The 26436-nt window shown below is 37.1% G+C and overlaps 1 pseudogene; it reads left to right on the top strand.

Moving 5' to 3' along the window:
* Positions 1 to 16628: 16628 nt before the first annotated feature.
* LOC126033420 (gap junction alpha-1 protein-like) lies at positions 16629 to 22672 on the top strand (annotated as a pseudogene).
* Positions 22673 to 26436: the final 3764 nt, after the last annotated feature.

Genomic DNA, 26436 nt, shown 5'->3' with positions numbered 1-26436 from the left:
GGCAAACCTGGAGAAACACATGAAGGGAAATGTGATAATAGCAGGGGACCTCAACACTCCACTATCACCACTGGACAGATCCACCAAACAGAAAAATAGCAAAGAAATAAGAGCTCTGAATGAAAAATTAGAAGATTTAGGGCCAATAGACTTATATAGAGCCCTCCACCCCCAGAAAGTAGAATACACATTCTTCTCAAGCCCACATGGAACCTTCTCCAGAATAGACCATGTTTTAGGATACAAAGCCAACCTATATAAGACCACAAAGGTAAGGATCATTAGAAGTACCCTCTCAGATCACTATGCAACAGAGCTCAAAATCGATGTCAAGAGGAAGCAATGGAGAAAAACTAATACCTGGAGATTAAACAACATGCTGCTCAACAACAGCTGGATCAAAGAACAACTCAAGGAAGAAATAAAAAGATTCCTTGAGACAAATGACAATGAAGAGACAACATGTCAAAATTTATGGGACTCAGCAAAAGCAGTAATTAGGGGGAAACTCATAGCAATACAGGCCTATGTCAAGAAACAGGAAAATAACAAAACCAACAGTTTAAAAGATCACCTCAAAGAATTGGAACAACAGCAACAGAGAAATCCAACCACATCCAGAAGGCAAGAAATAATAAAAACTAGAGCAGAAATAAACAACATAGAAACTAAGAAAACAATACAAAAAATCAATGAGACCAGGAGTTGGTTCTTCGAAAAAATAAACAAGATAGACAAACCATTGGCAAAACTCACCAAAAAAAAGAGAGAAAACACCCAAATCAGTAGGATCACGAATGAAAGGGGAGATATTGCAACAGAACCCCAAGAAATACAACATATCATGAGATCATACTATGAACAACTATACTCAACTAGGCTAGAGAACACAGTAGAAATCGATAGATTCTTGGAAAAACACCCTCTTCCAAGACTGGAAAAGGAAGATCTAGAGATCCTAAATAGACCAATCACCTCAGAGGAAATTGAAGATGTAATTAAAAAACTCCCTAAGAACAAAAGCCCAGGCCCAGATGGATTTACAGGTGAATTCTATCAAACATTTCAAGAAGAGTTACTACCACTTTTCCATAGGCTCTTCCAAACCATAGAAAAAACAGGAATCCTTCCCAACTCCTTTTATGAGGCTAATATCACACTCATTCCCAAAGAAGGCAAAGACACTACCAAAAAAGAAAACTACAGACCAATCTCACTAATGAACATAGATGCAAAGATACTCAATAAAATCTTAGCAAACCGAATCCAGCACTTTATCAAGAAGATCATACATCACGATCAAGTGGGATTCATTCCAGGAATGCAAGGCTGGTTCAACATACGCAAATCAATCAACATTATACACCACATCAACAACATGAAAGACAAAAACCACATGATCATAGCAATCGATGCAGAGAAGGCGTTTGACAAAATCCAACATCCTTTCATGTTAAAAACACTCAGCAAAATAGGATTAGAAGGAACGTTCCTCAAGATACTCACAGCTATATATGAAAAGCCTACGGCCAACATTATACTCAATGGTGAGAAACTAGAAGCATTCCCACTAAGATCAGGAACTAGGCAAGGCTGTCCACTCTCTCCACTCTTATTCAATATAACCTTAGAAGTCCTAGCAATAGCAATCCGACAAGAGAAGGAAATCAAAGGAATTCAAATTGGGAAAGAGGAACACAAGCTGTCTCTATTTGCCGATGATATGATGATATACATCGAAAACCCTAAAGAGTCCACAGTAAAACTCCTAGAAACAATTAACCAATACAGCAAAGTGGCTGGATACAAGGTCAATACACAAAAGACAGTAGCGTTTCTATATACAAACAATGAAGCTGAGGAGAGAGAGATTAAAAATACAATTCCATTTAAGATAGTATCAAAAAATATCAAGTATCTAGGAATCAACCTTACAAGAGAAGTGAAAGACCTATACCAGGGAAATTTCAAAATACTTCAGAAAGAAATTGAAGGCGATCTAATGAAATGGAAGAACATCCCATGCTCATGGATAGGTAGAATTAACATAATCAAAATGACTATCCTACCCAAACTCCTATATAGATTTAATGCTATCCCTATCCAAATCCAGACACAATTCTTCAAAGAATTAGAACAATCATTCACAAAATTCATCTGGAACCACAAAAGACCCAGGATAGCCAAACAAATACTGAAAAACAAGAAGCTGGGAGGCATCTCCTTACCTAACTTGAAACTATATTATAAAGCCATAGTAATCAAAACAGCATGGTACTGGAACAGAGACAGGACCTCAGACCAGTGGATCAGAACAGAATTCCCAGACATAAACCCCCAGATATATAGCCAACTAATATTTGATAAAAGAGGCAAGAATCTGAAGTGGAACAAAGAAAGCCTATTCAACAAATGGTGTTGGTACAACTGGAAAACCACATGTACGAAAGTGAAAATCAACCCATACCTTACTCCTTATACAAAAATCAACTCAAAATGGATCAAAGACCTTGAAATCAGACCCGAATCTATAAAGTTTATCGAGAATAAAATAGGCAGAACACTCGAAGACCTATATATCAAAAAGGTCTTTGAGAATGGAGCACCAATGGCAAGAACGTTAGCATCAAATATAAACAAATGGGACTACATCAAACTAAAAAGCTTCTGCATGGCAAAAGAAACCCTACTTAATGCAAGAAGACAGCTAACAGAATGGGAAAAAATTTTTTCACTCGACATATCAGATAAAGGGCTAATATCTAGAACATACAAAGCACTCAGAAAGCTGAGCCCCCCAAAACCAAACAAAGCTATAAAAAAATGGGGAGATGAAATGAATAGACACTTCTCTGAGGAAGAAAGAAGGATGGCCAACAAACACATGAAAACATGCTCACCTTCACTCATCATCAGGGAGATCCAAATCAAGACAACAATGAGATACCACCTTACACCAGTGAGGATGGCTCACATCAAAAATGACAGAAACAACCTTTGTTGGCGGGGATGCGGTATGAAAGGAACTCTCATCCACTGCTGGTGGGAATGCCCCCTAGTCCAACACCTATGGAGGAAAGTCTGGAGAGTCCTCAAAGAACTCAGAATCGAGCTGCCATTTGACCCCGCAATTGCTCTCCTAGGCATATACCCACAAGATGGAAGGACATTCATTCCAAAATACGTATGCACCCCACTATTTATCGCAGCACTCAGTATAATAGCCAAATCTTGGAACCAACCTAGATGTCCAACAACAGATGAATGGATCATTAAGATGTGGTACATATACACAATGGAATATTACATGGCAGTTAGAAATGATACAATCACAGACTTTGCAGCAACGTGGATGGACCTAGATCATGTTATGTTAAACAAAGTAAGTCAGAAGACAAAAGATAAACACAGAATGGTAGCACTATTCTGAAACACCTAGAACATATATTTTATACATAACTAATACCTAAGAATCAGATAACAGGGTTTAACAGGGTAGAAACTACGAACACTGTAATAGTCAACATATACATGGGAGCAGTGTCCAAAATACATGAAGAAGGAATAACGCAAACTCTTGACTGCACATTATACCGCAAAGAAAACAGTAACATAGAGAGAACAGGTATGTAATCAGACTACTACAACAAAGGTCCACAATAACCCCTTAGAGATCGTTAACAGAAACACAAGTATAGAACACCACGGGAAATCACGGAATGCGATGGCAACATACCATAACACTACGTTTTACTCCCTTTACCTTACTATATATTAAATAACCTCTCAGCTTTTCTGTCCACAGGCGCCATTAGATACAAAGGGCGGACAAACTAAGATGGCAACTCGGGACACCACACGAGATACCGTACCTTGCTTGCACTACGAGATGGCCACGAGAAAACTCTTTAACATACACTTTATCTCTAGGTTAAACCTTCTTTTAGGAATTGAAGCACGTGACCAGTCAGACCACCAAAGCAGTACCCGCGACGTACAGACCTAAACTACAGACTCTAGCCATCGAACACATTCAGCCAAACCAAAATTCCCTTGTTATTCTCTCCTTTCTTCTCACTACTTTAGTTTTTTTCTTTATTATTATTATTTTTTAAATATATATATTTTTTATATATTTTTTTCCTTTTTTCTTCTTTTCTTTTCTCTTTTTCTCTTCTATTCTTCTCTTTACTTTTTTCCCTTTCTCTTCCCCCTTTCTTTCTACGATATTTTCTCTTTTCTCTTTCTTCATACCCCTCCCATATACCTTCCCCTTTCTCCCCCCCGGAAATCCAACTACCCCTTCACCCCTCAATCCCATCCAGATCTCCCACCATAATGAAACTCTCCACCCTCAGTCCTTAATCTTTTAGGCATCAAGATTGACCTCCTAACCAACGAACCAGTACCCAGCACCCAGGGGAGGGGACACCCAGCCGAACCCACACCTCATCTCCTGCAAGAAAAGACAGCCAACTCCCCTGTGGACTCATGCTGCGAGACCCTCCCTACCAACTCCCCATAAAGTGGACTGTTTCTTGAAACCGGACTTAGGTCCAATAGTATCCCCAATGCAAGAACTCTTCCAAGACCTCCCTGCTGCAAATTTATACCAATCTGAAGAAGGTCAGGGGGTGAGATTGGAAGATGCCTGGGAACCCACACACCACGAGAAAAATCCAAAAGACAAGGGGATAAACAGTACTTCCAACATAGGCATAAGACCTGTAATACACCACCTCTTTACCTGTTCTCCCCCAAATGTAAAGTAGTCTTTTGCACCACTTTGGTCCTTTAAAAACTTCACTAACTCATTATATTTCCTTTTTTTATTATTATTATGTATTTTTTTAAATGTTTGCCCTACATATACATTTGTGGGCACATGCAATTTTTTTTTCAATCGTATTTGGGTACGTGACCTATTTATGTTACCCACTCTGTCCACCCCAAATACACCGACAATATAACGGAGCCTCACTTCCCCCTGCAATGGCACACTAAATAAAGGGGAAATCTTACATAAAAAAAAAATACAAGAGCTCTTACCTACTAGAGATAGGAGCTCATAGTTGTTTACAATACAGGGATATCTCCTACCTTGAAAATATGTCATGTGGAATCAACTTAGACCTCAGGTGATCGGATTCCATTCATGCAGCCTTGAACCCTGGTTCCCAGGCATAGAAACGGCACAGCTCTTCACAACAGCTGCAAGAAACAAACTCCATCTGGGACGGCCTCAATACTGCAGGGTCAACAACAAGGGCCAGCGCTAACATGATATCCCGACAATGAAGAAAACGTGAACAACTTGACCTTAGAGCAGTTTAGCCTACTTTACCAGCTAACGACAAGACTAAACCAGAAGACGTGGCACCCTTTGGTAGGTCCAAAAGCCAAGATCGTGATTTACAGGGGACTGGCTGCTAGAACCACGACCAGACTGTATACATCTTGGGACCAATCAAAAAGCCCTAGTCTAGGCTCTGAACTAAGACCGGCACAATAAGCATGATCCCCAGTACCAAAGGTCTGGCAGAGACAACTGTAACGGAAAGGGGCTTCTGGAAGCACAAAGAAGGACACTATCCTAGATGCCATCCTAGGTTCAGTGCAAAGACCAAGATCACCCACCACAGAAGACGGATCCAATTGGCACTGAGGCAACAGAACCTCTAGACTCACAAAGACTGACTTCACCATAAGGCCCACCTCAGGAGTTGTACAGATACTGAGACCACTCAACACAGAGCTCTGAATGTATCACCCTGGACAAAGCAGAAGTCTTCCACACACAAAAAAACAAACAAAAAAAAAAAAAAAGAAAAAGAAAAAAGAAAAAACACCACCGGGAGAGTAATGATCCTGAGCAAAGCCTAGAACTGATCCCATGACAGTATACTCCAAGGACGGAGAATCCCCATAGCTCATAGGGCAAGTGAATTCCGTTTCGAATGACCCCAATATTTACTGTGCCAGGGCAGAGGGAAAAAACAAAAATGCAAAAACCACAAAACCTTGGATATTTATATATATATAAATATATATATATATTTATATATATACATTACCTTCATTTATTATTGTTATTATTAATTTTATTTACCTAGCTATTTTGGTCGATTTCTCGGTTTGGATGTGATTACTGAAATTGTTGTCCCCAATTATTCTTTTTTTGTGTGTGTGTGTGTGTGTGTGTGTTTCTATTTTTTTTTTATTATTTTTTTTTATTTTTTATTTTTTTCCTTTCTTTTCTTTCGTTATGTGCTACACCATGTCTCTTATTTCAAGACCACGGCGAGTTTTTTTTTTTTTTTTGTTCATATGTTTGTTTGTTTTTGTTTGTATTTTTTTATCAGTTTTTTGTGGTGCTTATCGATATAACTGGAGTCCTCACTGGATATTTGACACTTCTTTTGGTACTGATGGGGTGTTTCACCTTCTTTTTCTCCTACATTATCCAAATCGATGAGGAGAACCTCTAGAAGGATTCTGCCCATTTTTGGGATATTAGACTCTTACCCCAGTTTACTCATTTTCTCCTTTTCAGGCAAAACCACCTAACTTGAACTGCTAGCCCTGCCCCCACTTAGAGGGGGAAATAAGGGAGGCACCAAGACCAAACTGATGCAAGACTACTAAGTAGTAGGTCAGATACAGAGGGGACCACATATTCTAGCCACCCTGGGGGTGAGGGAAGAAGAAATGGGAGGTAGGACAAAAACGGAGGTGTAGGGAGGACAATTTAGGGATGGGAAACCCCCCTGATTTTATGTAAATATGTACCTAGAATATTATTGTCAACATTATGTAAGCCACTATGATCAAAATAAAAATTAAAAAAAAATAAATTATTATTAAAAAAATAAAAGTATAATAGCTAACTTTTCATGGTTTTCATTACATCAAGTTTATTATTGTTCAGACATCTTAGTTTTTTGACTGCTTAATAAATAAGTTTGAAATATCTATTATATGTGTTTACTGTTTTCTCCAACTGCATACAAAATTTTTATATTTGATACAAGTTTTGTATCAATAGTATATGGTGTTTATGTTTGGAATTATTTGTCTTCCTGGTAAGTTTTAACATTATGTAGAGATCTACTATTAAACATTTTTTTCCACCTAAAATCAACCTAGTTCTAAACCCTGGTCCCTAAGGGGACCATATATGATGCCAGAAATTTGAACCAGAATGGTAGCCACTGAAGCCACATGCAAAGCAACTGCCTTCCTTCTTGTACTATCCAGTTCTCAAGTATCTGTATTGGCCTTTTACTTTTCTCCTATCCGGCTTAACATGCTTCAAGTATGTGTCTTGCAAAAGGCATACGACTAACTTGAAGGGTTTTTTATTTGTTCTAAATTTAAAATTAAAACTTTCAATTATTTTGGCCCATTTATATTTATTGTGATTTCCGATATATCAAGGAATATTTCTACCTTTTTCTCTGACCTTTACAAGTATCACGTTTTTTAGTTTCCTTCTTCTCTAGCTTTCTTTTATACTAATCATTTTTATTTTTCTTTGACTGTTCTTAGCAGTGTAGCACAAGAAAACTCTTGGAAAACTGTACAATGTTATTTCCAATCCTTCAAGATATATTTATAGTTTATATGTGAAAATATATTTACTTAACTCCCATTCTTTAATGGATTTTGACTTCTATTGTTAGGATTAAATCTGCAGTAACTATTCTGTAATTTATCTTTCTCTGATGACTTGAGATATTCTCTCACGTGTCTGGCAATTCTTAAGTATTTAATATGAATTTAGCATTTTCTATAAGTCAACAATATACTATTTGATTTTAACTATTTAGCTGAGTATTTTACTGGTTCTCTATGAATAATCACTTCACATACATCTTCTACATCATTAATTTTCCTCTTTAAAATTGCTTATTCTCATCATTTAAATTTAGTGATTAAAGTCTTACGATAAAAATCCTTTCAATATATTTCCCCAACCTGATCTCTCTGGTCTATTTTTTTTTAAAGTTTTGTTACTGTTCTTTTATTTTGTATTCTTTTATTTTAATATTTTTAATATTCACATTTTATGAATAACTATAATTATGGTGCTTAATTTTAATTAATTCTATAATTAAATTTAATTTCCGTTGAATTTAATATTAAATTATTATTTAATACTTCTACTTTTTGAAGTTCCTAAGAATTTAATTTTGCCGTTCTGAGTGTCTTTTTGCTTCAGGCAATATAAAATATTGGGGTAATTTTGGGTAGTGAGCTTAACTTCAGTGGGGATTTTATCTATAGGGATTCATCTTTAACTATAAAGTGATTCTGTATGAATGACAATTTTTAAGTTTGAGATTTTCTGAAACTTGAACGAAGTACACAACATGAAGCACTGGCCCATGAGGATAAAATAGTAGTTACAAATTCTCAGGAAACTTTTTTCCTTCAGTGCATAGGTTTTATTTTTAAGCTTCCTTGTTTTTTTCTGCAATGCAGTAAATTATTTTTTCTTGTCTACCCTTTGAATTAAAATAAATTCTTTGAGATGTAAAGTTGTAAGAGGTTAAACTCAAGTTTCCAACTTCTCATCTCCTACATTCATCAGCTCCATTTAGTTTTCCACATGATAATTGAAAACTAAGCCTCTTTATTTACCAAGAATGCAGCATCAGTTAACATAAATGAAATCTCCAAACCAAAATAATACAAATATCATAAAAGCATGACTCACCTATATAATAATAGATTAGTACCTAGAACATGTTAACTGAAAAAATAAAATCACAGCCCTACCTTTTTTGCATGTATATGCATGTCTAGGTGTAATTGAAATGAATATACTCAAGAAAGTATATTTGTGGGTTCCAGATTAGGATTGCAGCACATCCTCTACTAACTCTTATCAAGGAAAAATAGTGTTTTTGGGCAAGCTAACATTACAAGCTTTAGTTTACTCAAGGCTTACTCAAAGTGAAGAAAAAATAAGCTATTTCAGTGAACATATTAAACAAAAGACATGTAAAATTGGCAACAGTCTCAATAAAAATTGACTATTATTTAAGAACAGGCAATTGAGTTTATATTACAAGTTGAAACAGAAAATATAAAGTTCTAATACAAGCCAGAAATATAGCTCAGTGGTAGAGCAAATGATCCCTGCTACCCAAGTAAAAGTCCTTACACATACAGTAATAGTCACAATGTACCTTCATCACCTATAAAATCCATTTCTACTTGACATTAGCATTTATTGCAAATTTGTAACCCAGATTTGCCCATCAATCTTTCACTAATAGCTGAATGCTGTAAACATCCAATAAATTATCACAATACAACTCTCAAGTATTAAGTGAAAATACAAATCTTGAAAAGAATACAAGATTTTATGAAGTCTGTAGAAGACTGAAGTGAACAACTTAAGGATGACAGAATAGGTGTTAAGAAAAAATGTTGAAGGATGGAGCTGGAGCGGTGGCTCAAGCGGTAGGGCATTCGCCTTGCACACGGCAACCTAGGACAAACTGTGGTTAGATTCCCCAGCGTCCCATATGGTCCCCCAAGCCCAGGAGCAATTTCTGAGCACATAGCCAGGAGTGATCCTTGAGCATCACCGAGTGTGGCCCAAAAACCAAGACAAACAAACAAAAAATGTTGGAGGATTAAGAAAAGACTCTAGAGAAACTGCTAAGGTCTCAAATGCTTTGGGTAAAGTTGATGTACAGTCAATCAATCAACATGGTAAGTACTAAGAAAATCAAAGTGAGGAATGACATCAGATTATCACACCATTTTAATTAAAATATTATGCCAAGACATATTATTCTTTGTTAATCTAAGAATAAGCATAGGTGCATAACAACTGAAGTTTGGCTAAATATGCTATAAAACACTTTCATTTCTGAAATGTGTCTCTAACAAATCGCTTGTTTTATTTTGGGTCCTTTTGTTTTGTTTTGGGGGCTTACCCAGCAGTGCTCAGACTTACTCCTGCTCTGCACTCAGAGATCATTCCATCTGGGTTCCTGGGAACTGGTCAAGTTGGTCTACCAGGGGTCTCAAACTCGCGGCCCACCGCAAATGGCCCTCCGTACAACATTTTGTGGTCCTGCCCTAGAGGAATCTTTTTTTGTTTTTTTGTTTTGTTTTGTTTTGTTTTAGTTGTTTGGGTCACACCCCACAATGTTCAAGGCCTACTGCTGACTTTGCACTCAAGGATCACCCAACTTTGCCTCCTGTGGCCCCCAGGTAAATTGAGTTTGTGACCCCTGGCTGTGTGCAAGACAAGTGCTCTCTGTGACCCCACAAATTGTTTTATAGCAAACTTTAGTATGGTCACTTTAAGAGATATGTTCAAAGTTACAAAGTTTTTCACTTAATAATTTCTCAAAAATGTATATTCCTAAAGGGAAAAAGGCTATTATATTAACTGTTAATAGTGGTTATAGCTTGGAGAGCAAATAATGACAAAGGGAAATAATTTAGGATTACTATCTTTCTACACAAGTATCTCAGTATTTTAAAAGTATTATAATAGATGCATTAAAAATTAGTCAAATTTAAAGACATGCTATAGTTTTAAATAACAGTCATTTGTATAATAAGTATAGGAGAAAGTAAAGGCAATAAAAATTGATGAACAGATCTTTATTGGGTAAAATTACTGTAAGTAGGAAGGTGATAAATGGAGAAGAGGGACTTCTTTAATATACTTGACAGGATAATAAAACAAGCACACAAATGACTTGATTTTGCAAAGATACACATAAATGTTACAAAATGCTGAGCAATCTCTACTTTTACATCTTTGGATGATTTAGATTCACAATGTCCAATACAGTAGCCACTATTCACACAGAGCTAGAGCACCTAAAATATGGCCAGTCTCAACTAATGTGCTAAGCATGTAAAAAATACCTTAGATTTCAAAGACCTGATATATATATATATATGTATGTATACACACAAACCAGAAGTAGTATGTTTTAATATATTTAAGCTGATTATATGTTGAAATAAAACAATTTTAAATAATGGGTTAAAAACACATTAAAACTGGGACCAGAGCAGTGTTACAGCGGGTATAGCATTTGCCTTGTATACTGCCGACCTGAGTTCAATCCCCAGCATCCCATATGGTGATGCCAATCCACCAGGAATGATTCCTGAATGTAGAGGCAGGAGTAAATCCTGAACACCACAGGGTATGAACGGCCACCCCAAATTTTTATATCATAGGGCTTTTCTTTTTGTGCCCCATTTTTTTTATTTCCAAAGGGATAGTGTTGACCTATACAATCTTGCCATCTACTTTAATGCAGGCTCACTCATACCACAAGAATGACAAGTCTGCTTTTCCTTCTATTTCAGATTGTTCTACTTTCAGAAATCTATCACAGATATTTATACCAAGAATATAATTATGTCACAGAATATAGTAAGCCAAGAATTCAAATAAAGCATAGACATGTGAATTTACCCATTCATATACACATTTCATAAACTTATAATCAAAAAAGATAAAGCACCAAAAGGAATATATTTACTTTTCATAAATCAGATAGTAACACTGATTAAACAACTTTCTTCTATGGTGTAAAAGTTTTAGAAAGTTTTTTTTAACTTAAATTTATTTTTCCCTGAAAATGGGGCCTTTTATATATGTTTCAAAAAGTGGACACCTTAGATTTATTATTATTTCTTTGCATATATATATATAAAACTTCCTGTTGAATGTTCTTTATTCTCTTTGAGCAACTTATAAACAATTTCCTTTTATTCAGCAGCACATATGTCCAGTTGTAAAGATTAAAATACCTTGAAATTCAGTGTATTCTTAAATATAACATTCAAAGTATTATTTGATACAAGCCAATTTATTTCTGAATATTAATATAATTAGATAGCTTAAAATGCTAGTCCTCTACTAAAAAATATTCACCAGTCTTCCTCCCCAATTTCATAGTTTGTGAATGGTACACTGTCAACCCATTCTTTAAAAGAAACGTGGAAGGCATTATCCTTGACATTTCCATCAATTACCAAGCCCTGTTCATTCTATTCTACACAGCTTTCAGTGATTTTTTCCTAAAATACAGATTAGAATTGGTCTTTTCCATGTTTGAAATTCTTCAATAGTTCTTTAATATATACCAACTTCAAAGTATGTTCTATAGCATATTTGGGCCTAAGTGACCAAGTTCTATACCCCTCCTACAATTGCTCAGTCTTATCTCCAGCTACTCCTACTTTTAGACTTCTTAACTCAGAAATTCTCATTCTTGGTAGTAATAGAAACACACCCTCTGTCATCTCCTACTTCAGTGGTTCAAGGAATACTCTTTCCCAGTCAGCTGCATGCCTGACAGTACCCCAACATCCTTCAATTCTCATCTAAGATTTTCCTCAGGCCAGAGAGATAATCCAACAGGTTAAGTGCACGCTTTGCATGCAAGAGATGCAGGCTGGATTCTAGAGCACAACCATGAAGATACCATCCATGAGGACAGATATGCCAGTAGCCCTTCCTGGTCTTATGGCACAAAACCAGACCATCCAGTGCCAAAAATCAAACCCCAAATCTCACACATGCAAAATAAGTAATCTACCATTATGTCACATCCCCCAACCATTCAGATGAGATTGGAGCAACATTCCTATTCATTTCACAAACATTTCTATTACTTATATGCCAAATTCCAAGTAAGCATAGGGAACACAGAAGGATCAGAGCATTTCTAGTCTCATAGAAATGACACTGTAATGGTACACAAAATAACAAATAAAGATTTAAACACACTATACAGTACAGTCTGAAAGTGAAAAAATATGATGGAATAAGAAGCAGCAAGGACAGAGAAACATAAAGAGGATCATAGGCCATGATAAGAACTTTGGATTTATTTTAGTCTGAATGTATTAGGAGGTCATGCGAACTTTTTTGGGAGATGGGAGTTTGGGGATACAACGAGCAGTGCTCAGGGGTTACTCCTGACCCACCTAGAAATTACTTCTGGCAGAGCTCAGGCAGAACCATATGGATGCCAAGGAATGTCCTACTCACTGTCCAATCTTTCTGGACTCAACACTGGAAAGTTACACAAAGCAAGTTGAACTTACTGACCTTTACTAAAGTTTATTCTACATGAGTATCTGATTTATGTGAGTAAAAAAGCAGATGGGAAGGACAAGGAGACAGCATACGGAGTAAGGTGCATGCCTTGCCTGTACCTACCTTAGTTTAATTTCTGGTACCACATTTTTCTCCCAGCATAGCCAGAGGTAACCTTGGCACACCTCCCTCCCCACAAACCACCTGGGTTGCCTAGGTCATCCTCAGCCAATGCAGAGCCTAAGCAAAACTGCAATACCCTTGGAACTTAGCACTGAAACACACGTTCAGGTTGGCTGGTGGCCTTTTAGCCCCCATGACACCACTAAGGAATTATACCTAAAAATAAATATTATGAGGGAAATCTATAAGGAGGTCTGAAAACCTATGCCCAGGGTAGTAGAACAGGAGGTCACAAGAATGGACATTAATAATATATTTTGAAAGGAAAGCTAACAAAACTTGGTAGGTCAACTATATGGGATGTGAAGAAAAGAGAGGAGTCATTTTGGGAGTTTTGATTTGATTAACTTTGGTGGTGACAATTACTGGGATAAGAAAAAACAAAAAAGGAAAAAGGAATCCAGGACTTTGATTTGGATATGGAAAACAAGAATGCTTGGTAAACATCTTTAAGGAACTAACTGGTTAAGTTAGTCTAAAACTCAGTGGAGGGGCATGAGTAGGAGATAGATATTTAGGAGTCATATTTAGGATATTTAAAAGACTGAAGTCAGGCTCGAGTGATAGCATAGCAAGTAGGATATTTGCCTTGCACATGGTCAACCCAGGTTCGATCTCCGGCTTCCCATGGGGTTCACCCCCCCCCCCAGGCCGACCAGTAATAATTCCTGAGCACAGAGCTGCCAGGTATAACCCCTGAGCACTGTTGGGTATGGCCCCAAAACATAACAAAACCAAACAAAAAAAGAAGCTTGAAGTCCAAGTACAGGATAAGACCACTTAGGAAATAACATAACTAGAGCCAGGAGGGTCAGGCTGGGCTGGGAGGAAAGAGTGAGAGAGGGACCTATGAAATGAGGTCAGTTAGCAAGGAGACTGGAGAAGAAAATAAGAAAACAGAAGAAAATCATTACAGAAGCAAAAGTAATCATTTGACTTTCAAAGGTCAATAGGAAAAACTGATAATTTTCTACTGAATTTGGCATGTTGCTGGTTAACACTGAGATTTTAGTGGCACTAGGAAAGTGAATGTAAAACGGAAGCAATTATGAAGTGAAAAAGAATGAGCCAATAGAAAGGAAGGGAGGCATTGGTAAGACAAACAGGGGAAGGGGATAAACTGAAATAAAGGCATATGCACAAGTTTTTAATTTCTGGAACAAAATATTAGCAATTATAGAATTAGAAATTCCATCAATATCTGTTGTCATATTTTTATTAAAAAGCTAAGGGAAATATTAATAAAATAGAATATTCTGCATTAATTTGATTACTTCAGGGTACTTAAGGCACCTGCAGCATTATTTCAACATAAATCAAGTTCACACAATGAGCAACATTCTTTTGGGCAGTTACTTATGGCTCTGGGCTCAGGATCACTCCTAAATGGGCTCAGAGGACCACATAGGTTATTGGAGATTGACCCCAGGTGAGCTGTGTGATTGGCAGTGCCTTACTCATTGTACTGTCTCTTTTACCCTTCACAACATTCTTAAAAGGTATTACTGCCAAGCTGGAGAGATAGCACAGCGGTAATAGAATAAATATAGATTTAAAAGATATTAATAAATTAGTGGAACCAGAATACAGGCTTGTTAAGGCACTTGTCTGGCATACAGCTATTCCCACCACCACTGAGAGTAGCTCAAAAAAGGTACATTTACCACATGAGAAGGAGTTGTTTAAAAAAATAACTCGGAATATATTCATCTTCCCATACATTCAAATTCCTCCACTCTCAGGGTCAAAAACATTTCAGCAAATAAGAAACAAACAAACAAACAAAAGAGCCATTCCTCTAAAAGAACTTCTCTTTAAAATATAATTGATCCAAATGTGATCGAGAGGCACTTGCATGAGATATAATACGAAAAATTATGCTTGGAAAGGAGAGAAATGGCTTCATAGTTTAAAATCTATAAAATCTGCTAATGAACCACAAGTGATTCTCCTAGAGCTTTCTTAATGCAGCCTTCCGTAAATGCACTTGCACTAGTTAATACAATGACATATTTCACACTTGAAACCACAAAATTACTCCCTACACACAGAGATATATTTTACTTCCATCAAACCAAGTTTATAATGTTAAAATTTTAAATATGCAACTAAAGACAGAAATCTGTGACATCAATGTCTTCAGAATAAGAGATTACTCTAGTTTCTCTCTTCAATATAGCTGTACTAAAGAAAACAAGATTTTAAGTTGGGTAAATACTTGGGGAGAACATTTTACAAAAACCTTGTTTAAAGAAATGCAGGAAAGATTCATTTATGGGATGCAGTATAATAAGTCACAGTTCTATTCAAACTGCCAAGAAGGTGAAGTAAAAACCCAAAGTCTGTCTCATTCACTGAAAAGGGCTATACACATATCTATAATACAATTTTTATATTACTATTTTTTCAGTATATATGTCTGTGTGTGCTATACACAAATGCATGCATCTTAAGTAATTTTTTTTCCTTACTATCTGTCACTACTTGCAACTCTCAGCATTGTTTTGCTATTGTTTTGGGGCACAACAAGTAGTTCTCAGTGGTTACTTACACCTCTGTACTCAGGGGTCACTCCAGGCAGTGGTCAGGGAACCATGTGGTCCTGGAAATCAAACCTGAGCATCCTGTATGCAATGCATATGCTCAGCCTTGAATTTTATTCCCAGCCCCAGCATTTTCTTTCTATCTAAAGGATGTTGTAAATTCTAATGGGTTCAAATTAAATTGAATAAAAAATCTTTTTAGATGATTTCAATCTGAGTGACATGTATAAACTTTACCAGATTTTATTAACTTATATGATCAAATTCAAAATAGTAACATTCTCATTTAAAGTTACTATTAACCTTACAAAGTGATATAATTACCAGGTTATACAGACTTTTAAGCTTTAAACAGACAGGTCTGGTACCTGAACTTGCTTTTTCATTGTACTTCATCCTTAAAGTCCAATCATTTGTTATGCCTAGTTCACTTAAGACAATGGCTGAGTTTCATCCAGCTAACAGGAAAGGTCAGAGTGCTTATCCTTTTTAAGGTTCAAGTTTGTTCCACCTACCACCGAAGAGAATTTCTTTTCACTTATTGAATCATGCTTGTAGGAATAGCTGTTGACTCAGCTTCAGGAGGAGTCTGGTTATAATAAAGTCTGCAGTAAGTCCTTCCCTAACTCTTACATGCTGGGGCTGAAGAGATAGCATGGAGGTAGGGCATTTGCCTTGCATGCAGAAGGACAGTGGTTCGAATCCCAGCATCCCATATGATCCCCCGAGCCTGCCAGGAGTGATTTCTGGGCGTAGAGCCAGGAGTAACCCCTGAGCATTGCCGGGTATGACCCATAAACAAAAACAAAATCTCCTCTCACATGCTATGTTGGGTCATGCAGATCATATTTGTGCCTGTGCCAACACTCCTGTACCTGGTTCATGTTTTCTATATAATAAGAAGAGAAAAGAAAGTGAACAAGAGAAGGGACTCAAGGTGGCTCAATCTGACACTGTCACTGTGGAATGAAATAAATTGAAATCAAAAAGTTCAAGTACTGAGACTCTGCTGGGCCCCTTAAGCTCGGCAGACATTTTGGGGCTTCCCCCGGCTTGCTTCAACCTGGGAACTTTGATCTTCTCTGGCATTCATCCCCTGATGGCTTGCCTCGGCTGAGGTGAGTCTTTCCAGGCCAGAGTTGCGGATAAAGCTGACTCTGCTGGCCCCCTTAAGTCCACCTATAAGGGGTTGAAGCAGAGGAGCGCGGCCGCTCCACTTCGCTTCATGGCCACGCACTCCACCTAGCCAATGAATACCACCAGAACACGTAGAGAAACCCACAGCATAAGCGTGACAATGGGGAAACTACGCAGACCAACATCAGCCATAGAGAATGAAGATGGGAACTCTGATGACCCAACAATGGCCAACCACCTAAGCAGTCTTTCAGAAATGGAGTTTAGAGAAGAAATATGGAGGATGCTCACAGAACTCAAAGTATAGATCAGAACACTAATAAAAATCAAGAGAATATGAAGATAGAAATCAGAAAACTCCAAACTAAAATATCAGGTCAAATAACAGGTCTGAAAAACTCAGTAGACGAATTGAAGAACATAATGGATGAGCTTTCCAACAGGTTTAAAGCAGCTGAGGATAGAATTAGTGTGCTGGAAGATGTGATGCAAAACAACTTTACACAGCAGAAGAGATTGAAAAAAAGCCTTAAATCAAATAATCAGACAATGGAAAAATTACTCAAAGAATATGAGCAGATGAAAACAGAAGTCTTTGATAAGCTCAACAGAAACAACTTTAGAATCACTGGAGTCCTAGAGACCCAAGAAGAAAATCTCCAGGAAGAATCAACAGTCAAGAACATCATCACAGAGAAACTACCAGAGCTAAAGAAAACATGTAACCAAATCCTGCATGCCCGAAGAGTACCAGCTAAAAAAGACCCCAGGAGAAACACCCCAAGACACATCCTAGTCACAATGATGAATCCCACAGATAAAGATAGAATACTGCAAGCAGCAAGATCAAAAAGGAAAATTACATTCCAGGGAGCATTTTTGAAATTTACAGCAGACCTGTCACCAGAAACACTCAAGGCCAGAAGGCAGTGGTGGGATATAGTGACAAAACTCCATGAAATAAATGCTTCGCCAAGAATACTGCACCCAGCAAAACTCACTTTCAGGTTTGAAGGAAGTATACATGTCTTCACAGATAACAACAGCTCAAAAACTTTACAGACACAAAACCAGCCTTAAAAGAAAAATTGAAAGATCTATTCTAAAGACAAGACATAACAAAAAACACACCAAACTTCTACACAAAGATGGCAATAAATCCCATGACAATTCTTTCTCTCAATGTCAATGGACTAAATGCACCCGTTAAGAGGCACAGAGTGGCGAAATGGATCAAAAAACTGAAGCCAACCCTCTGCTGCCTACAAGAATAGTCACACCTGAATAGTCAGAATAAACATAGACTCAAAATCAAAGGCTGGAGAAAAATCATTCAAGCAAGCAACACCCTTAAAAAAGCGGGGGTGGCCATACTAATATCAGATGACACAAACTTTATACTCAGAAAAGCTATAAGGGACAAAGATGGATATTATGTACTAATCTAGGGATATGTACAGCAGGAAGAAATCACTCTCCTAAACATATACGCACCCAATGAGGGACCAGCAAAGTGTTTAATACATTGTTGACAAATCTGAAAAAGGATATCAATAATAACACAATAATAGTGGGAGACCTCAACACAGGTTTGTCAACACTTGATAGGTCAACCAAATTGAAACCCAATAAAAATATACTAGACCTGAAAAGAGAAATAGAAGAAAGAGGCCTAGTAGATATATATAGGACACTCCATCCTCAGAAACCTGGATACACATTCTTTTCCAATGTACACGGGTCATTCTCCAGGATAAACCACATGCTGGCACATAAACCATACCTCCATAAAATCAAGATGATAGAAATTTTGCAGACTACCTTTGCTGACCACAAGGCTCTGAAGTTAGATGTGAACTACAAAGGGACAAAGAAGAAAAAATGTAACACCTGGAAATTAAACAGTCTACTACTGAACAACCAGAGGGTCCGAGATGAAATCAAAGAAAAAATCAAAAATTTCCTGGAAACAAACAACAATGAAAACAAAAACTATCAGAACCTATGGAATACAGCAAAAGTGGTACTGAGAGGAAAATTTATAGCTATGCAAACACATCAGAAAGAAAGAAGAAGCATACATGAATAGCTTAATGACGCAGCTTATAGAATTAGAAAATGATCAACAAAAGAAACTAAAAATAGAGAGACAGAAGGAAATAACAAAGCTGAGAGCAGAAATCAATGAAATGGAAACCCAAAAAACAATCCGAAAGATCAACGAAAGCAGAAGTTGGTTCTTTGAAAAATAAACAAGATTGATAGACCATTGGCAAAGCTCACAAAGCAAAAGAGAAAGAAACTTGATAACACATATTAGAAATGAAAAGGGGGAGATCACTACAGATACTGCAGAGATTCAAAGAGTATTCAGAGAATACTTTGAAAAACTCTACACCATTAAATATGAGAACCTGGATAAAATGGATACATTTTTGAACTCATATAACCTTCCATGGTTGAATAAAGAAGATGTAGCATATCTAAACACCCCCATCACTACTGAGGAAATTAAAACCGTAATCAAAAATTTGCCCAAAAACAAAAGCCCAGGCCCTGAGGGATTCACGAATGAATTCTTTCAAACCTTTCCAGAGTAACGACTACCAATCCTGGCCAGGTTCTTTTGTGAAATCGAAAAAACAGGACCACTTCCAAATAGCTTTTATGAAGCAATATCACATTAATACCAAAACCAGATAGAGATGCTGCCAAAAAAGAAAATTACAGACCAATATCCCTGATGAACACAGATGCAAAGATCCTCAACAAAATCCTGGCGAACAGGATTCAGTGCCTCATCAAGATCATTCACTTTGATCAAGTAGGTTTCATCCCAGGAATGCAAGGATGGTTTAACATCTGTAAATCTAACAACATAATACACAACATCAACACAAGAAAAATAAAAATCACATGGTCATATGAATAGACGCAGAAAAAGCATTTGATAAGTTTCAACACCCATTCTTGATGAAAACTCTCAGCAAGATAGGAATAAAAGGAACCTTTCTCAGTATAGTTAAGGCCATCTACCACAAGCCAGTAGCAAATATTATCCTCAATGGAGAAAAACTAAAAGCCTTCCCTCTAAATTCTGATACAAGACAAGGCTGTCCTCTCTCACCACTCCTATTCAACATAGTACTGGAAGTACTTGCTATAGCGATTAGGCAAGAAAAAGATATCAAGGGAAACCAGATAGGAAAGGAAGAAATCAAGCTCTCACTGTTTGCAGATGACATGATACTCTACTTAGAAAACCCTAAAGACTCTACCAAAAAGCTTCTAGAAATAATAGATTCATATAGCAAAGTGGCAGGCTACAAAATTAACACACAAAAATCAATGGCCTTTTTATACACTAATAATGACAGGGAAGAAATGGACATTAAGAGAACAATCCCATTCATATTAATGCCACACAAACTCAAATATCTTGGAGTCAACCTGACTAAAGATGTGAAGGATCTATACAAAGAAAACTATAAAACACTGCTCCAAAAAATAAGAGAGGACACGCGGAAATGGAAACACATACCCTGCTCATGGATTGGCAGGATCAACATCATTAAAATGGCAATACTTCCAAAAGCATTGTACAGATTTAACACGATTCCTCTAAAGATACCCATGACATTTTTCAAAGAAGTGGATCAAACACTTCTGAAATTCATTTGGAACAATAAACAACCTTGAATAGCTAAAGTACTCCTTGGGAAAAGGAATATGGGCGGCATTACTTTCCCCAATTTTAAGCTGTATTACAAAGCAATAATTATAAAAACAGCATGGTATTGGAATAAAGACAGACCCTCAGATCAGTGGAATAGGCTTGAGTACTCAGAGAAGGTTCCTCAGACATATAACCACCTAGTTTTTGATAAAGGAGCAAGAAATCCTAAATGGAGCAAGGAAAGCCTATTCAACAAGTGGTGTTGGCACAACTGGTTAGCCACTTGCAAAAAAGCGAACTCAGACCCCCAGCTAACACCATGTACAAAGGTAAAATCCAAATGGATTAAAGACCTTGATATCAGATCTGAAACTATAAGGTATATAGAACAACATGTAGGTAAAACACTCCAGGACATTGAGACTAAAGGCATCTTTAAGGAGGAGACAGCACTCTCCAAACAAGTGGAAGCAGAGATAAACAGATGGGATTATATTAAGCTGAGAAGCTTCTGCATCTCAAAGGAGATGGTGCCCAAAATACAAAGGCCACCCACTGAGTGGGAGAAATTATTCACCGAATACTCATTAAAGGACTAATATCCAAAATTTACAAGGTATTGACAGAACTATACAAGAAAAAAACAACTAACCCCATCAAAAAATGGGGAGAAGAAATGAACAGACACTTTGAAAAAGAAGAAAGGCAAGTGCCTTTGAAAGGCACATGAAAAGATGCTCAACATCACTAATCGTCAGGGAGATGCAAATGAAAACTACTATGAGGTACCACCTCATGCCACTGAGATTGGCACACATCACAAAAAAGGAAAACAAGCAGTGCTGGCGAGGATGTGAAGAGAAAGGAACTCTTTTTCACTGCTGGTGGGAATGCCGTCTAGTACAACCTTTATGAAAAGCGATATGGAGATTCCTTCACAAACTGGAAATTGAGCTTCCATATGATCCAGCTATACCACTCCTAGGAATATACCTGAGGAACACAAAAATATAATACAAAAATCCCTTCCTTACACCTATATTCATTGCAGCGCTATTTACAATAGCCAGACTCTGGAAACAACCAAGATGCCCTTCAACAGATGAGTGGCTAAAGAAACTGTGGTACATATACACAATGGAATACTATGCAGCCATCAGGAGAGATGAAGTCATGAAATTTTCTCATACATGGATGTACCTGGAATCTATTATGCTGAGTGAAGTAAGTCAGAGGGAGAGAGAAAGACACAGAATGGTTTCAATCATCTATGGGTTTTAAGAAAAATGAAAGACATTTTTAAAAGTATCTCAGAGACAAGAGAGATGAGAGCTGGTAGGTGCAGCTCATGGTATGAAGCTCATCACATAGAGTGATGAGTGCAGTTGGAGAGATGACTACACTGAAAACTATCATAACAATGTGAATGAATGAGGGAAGTAAAAAGCCTGTCTTGAGTACAGGTTTGGGGGGGGGGAGGAGGGAGATCTGGGAAATTGGTGGTGGGAATGTTGCACTGGTGAAGGGGGGTGTTCTTTACATGACTGTAATCATACAATTATAATCATATTTGTAATCACGGTGTTTAAATAAAGATAATTATAAAAAAAGTTCAAGTACTGAAAAATAAGAAAGATAGATAGTATGAAGGCCTTCTGCAAATCTCAGTCATCAGTATCCTCTTCAAGTCTGTTTTTAAGGTGGTAGTCTTAGTAATCTAGTTAATATGTAACTTCAGCTTGAGAGTCATCGACACTAGCAAGAGACCTCTGCCCGTAACAGGCATGCTGCTTCTTCTCTTGCCCTACAAAGAAAACTATTTTCATTATACTCATGCTAGTAACATCTAGTATTTCTCACTTTGAGATAGTTGAACTCTTTTATGTCTTCTTCAAGGGTGTTAAGGATTCTGTAAAGGGAAAGGATGATCTTTATCATACCACCACTGGCCCACTGAGTCTGAAGACTGTAGATCTCCAAATTGATTATCAATGGCTTCTCACCAACTGGTTCCCTTTTACCCCTGTCTCCTCCTGAGTTACTAAAGAAAAAAACAATCTTTCCTGTTGCAATTACAAGCAACTATGCAAAACTGGGTTACTTATAGGTCAGAATAAAACCAAGCAGGCAGGCTTAGTTTTTTTGTTTTGTTTTTGTTTTTTTAATTTCCATGAAGATAGCCTGAATTCTAAAAATCTAGGTGCTGGACATGAACTATAATCACTAGCCATAGTGGCCAGCAGCCTGTCACAAGAGCCAGTAGTGTTATGAGCAGCTACCAGGCTCAAGCTTGCACTCAACTGACCAAAAAAAAAAAAAAAAAGTTGCCTTCCAGTCAATATAATATTGGAAATACTAGCCACAGCAATTAGGCAAGAAAAAGATACCAAGGGCATCCAGATAAAAAAAGGAGAAAGTCAAGTTTTCACTGTTTGCAAATGACATAATACTATATTTAGAAAATCCTAAAGATTCTACCAAAAATGTTTCAAAAAATAATAGGTTTGTATAGTAAAGTTGTAGGTTTCAAAATTAATATGCAAAAATCTATGGCTTTTCAATATACAAATAGTGAGAGAAGAGAGAGAGAGAGATTTAAAAAACAATCCCATTCAGAATTGTGCTTCAGAAAATCAAGTATCTTGGAGTCAACTTAACTAAAGAGGTGAAAGACCTATACAAAGAAAACTTTGTATAAGTTCAAAGAAATAAAAGAAGACTGCTTCAAGAAATAAAAGACACAAAGAAAATGAAAACATATCCCCTGCTCATGGATTGGGAGGTTTAACATAATTAAAACAGCAATACTTCCCAAGCATCATACAGACTTAATCAATCCCTATCAGGATACCCATGACATTTTTCAAAGAACTAAATCAAACACTCCTGAAATTCAGATGAACAGTAAACCCCCCCCCTGAATAGCTAAAAGCAATCCTTAGGAAAAAGAAGAGTGAAGGCATCACTTTCCCCAACTTCATACTGTAATATAAAGCAGCTGTCATTAAGACAGCAAGGTACTGAAATACAGACCCTAAGATGAATGGAATAAAGTTGCATATTCTGAAAGTGACCCTCAGGTATATGAGCAATTAATCTTTAATAAAGGGGCAAGTGGAGCAAGGAAAGCCTCTTCAACGAATGGTGTTGGGAAAATTGGTCAACTACATGCAAAAAAAGTGAACTCAGATCTCTCTTTAACGCCATGCACAGAAGTCAAATCAATGAATTAAAGACCTTGATATCAGAACTGATCCATAAGGTACTTAGAGGAAAACATAGGCAGAACATTCCATAACACTAAAGCTAAAAGCATTTTCAATGATGAAATACCACTGGTCATGCAAGTGGAAACAAAGATAAAAAAAAAAAATTGGACTATATAAAACTAAAGAAGCTTCTGTACCTCAAAGCAAATGATGATTAGGATACAAAGATTCCCCACAGACTGAAGAAACTATTTACCAAATACTCATCTGATAAAGGATTAATATCTATGATATACAAGGCACTGGTAGGGGTCAATAAGAAAAACCATCAAACCCATCCAAAAATGGGAGAAGAAATAAACATTTTCTTAAAAAAAAATAATAAAGATGACCAAAAGACACATGTAAAATGTACTCCATATAATGAATAATCAGGAAAACATAAATCAAAACGAGATATAATCTCACACCACAGAAACTGGCACACATCACAAAGAACAAGAACAACCGGTGCTGATGAGGAGGAGGCGAGATAGGGACTCTCAATGACTGATGGTGGGAATGTCGAACTGGTCCAGTCCTTTGGGAAAACAATATGGATATTCCTCAAAAAATTATAAATTAAGATTCGATCAGACCCAACAATGCCACTCCTAGAAATTTAATTTAGGAGCCCAAAACACAAAGCAGAAATGCCTTCCACATTTCTAATGTTCCTTGTAGCACTATTCATAATGGCCAGAATCTGGAAACAACCTAAGTGCCCAAGAACAGATGACTGGCTAAAGAAACTGTAGTACATCTACATAATGGTATACTATGCAACTCAGGTAAATGAAGTCATGAAGCTTATTCATGGGTAGACTTGGAGAGTGTTATGTTGAGCAAATGAGTCAGAGGGAGAGAGAGAGACATAGAATGATCACATTTATTCGTGGGATATAAAAAATAATAAATGACAGTATGGTAATATTATCCAGAGACAAAAGAGACAAGGGCCAGAAGGACCAGTTTATGGTAGGAAGCTGCCAAAAAGAGTGAGGGAGTGCAGTGAGGGCAGATAGGGTACCATTATAATAATGAAAGTTGGATATGATCATTCTGGATAAGAAGTAAGTGCTGAAAAATAAAATAAGCAAGATGCCCCTTCAGCAACTATATTGAAAAGACAGAGTATAAAAGGAAATAAAAAGTGAGTAAGTGGGGGTGAGCATTTGCCCTAAAGGCAGGCAAGGGAGAGGGTGAAAGGAAATTAGGGGCATTGGTAGCAGGAAATGTGCACTGATGAAGGATGTTATACATCATATGACTGAAACTCAATCATGAACAACTTCACAATTGTGGGGGGAAAAATGGTATTATAAACAACCTTGTAACCACGGTGTTTAAATAATTTAAAAGAAATTTAAATAGGGGCCGGAACAGTAGCACAGCAGTAGGACATTTGCCTTGCACACAGCCGACCCAGGACAGATCCAGGTTCGATCCCTTAAACCCATATGGTCCCTCGAGCCTGCCAGAAGTAATTTCTGACCACAGAGCCAGGGGTAACCCCTGAGCACCGCTGGGTGTGGCCCAAAAGCTTAAACCCTTAAAATACTTAAATTAAAAAAAATGGTACTATGTAAAGTGTAACTTAGGTACTTATTCTTTCCCAAGTGAATATGGTATTCGACAGCCTTCTTTATGAAGCTTAGAAAACACAAAGTCAAACACCATATGGTGTTGCCCTAAAGTAGCCCTGAACAGCACCACATGCTCAGGTACTTGCATTGAACTATTAGCCAACATAGAATCATAGTTGATGTTACTGCTGGGGATCCCCACATTTCCAAAGAAAAGAAAGCACAAAGTCATTAGAATTCCTGGGTTCACTAAGGGATATCTGGGATAGGTGGGTGGAGGGAAAGGTTATAATATAGCTACTTCAAAAATCCTGAGTAAAGTTGCACTACTAGGTGATGATACATAATAGAGGTAGGAAACTTTTCTCTCCCCAATCCATCTCTACCCATAAAAATAGTTCTATGCATGTGACTGATTGAGAGTTGTGGCTAAACCCTTTCTTCAGTGAAGAGACAGAAGCAACTTTGGCCAAGAAAGCATACTTTCTGAACATCTTTAAAAAATTGTTTTGTTTTGGTTTGGTTTTTGGATGACGCTCAGGGTTTACTCCTTGTTATGCACTCGGAAATCGTTCCTGGCTTGGGGGACCACCCTCATGCTCCAGGTGTCAATGAGCTTATGCTTTTATGTATGAATCTAGTAACAACAAAAGGTTCAGGCAAGGCCCACAGAAAGACTTTCCATAGTTGTACATTCTCTTTACACACAGTTGCATCTTATTATTACCATTACTTTGTCATCATTCTTCAGCTACTCTTTATTTATATTTAGTGGTATCTGTAAACATTTTTAAAGAGGTTCAGAAGTCATAAACACTTTCAAGGTTGACAGAAAAAGCAAGCCATACTCAATATTTAATAATTGCTTATATGCATATGTGTGCAAAGAGTATATTTTATGTCACATGCTGATACGAACACAGATTTGAAAATAAAGAGCTTTTCTCATGGACTTCGTAGTGTTCTG

The sequence above is a fragment of the Suncus etruscus genome, chromosome 17 (genome assembly GCF_024139225.1).
Source record: "Suncus etruscus isolate mSunEtr1 chromosome 17, mSunEtr1.pri.cur, whole genome shotgun sequence".
NCBI classification, from domain to species: domain Eukaryota; kingdom Metazoa; phylum Chordata; class Mammalia; order Eulipotyphla; family Soricidae; genus Suncus; species Suncus etruscus.
The sequence above is the reverse complement of the archived record's forward strand: the minus strand, read 5'-3'. Positions and strand labels throughout refer to the sequence as shown.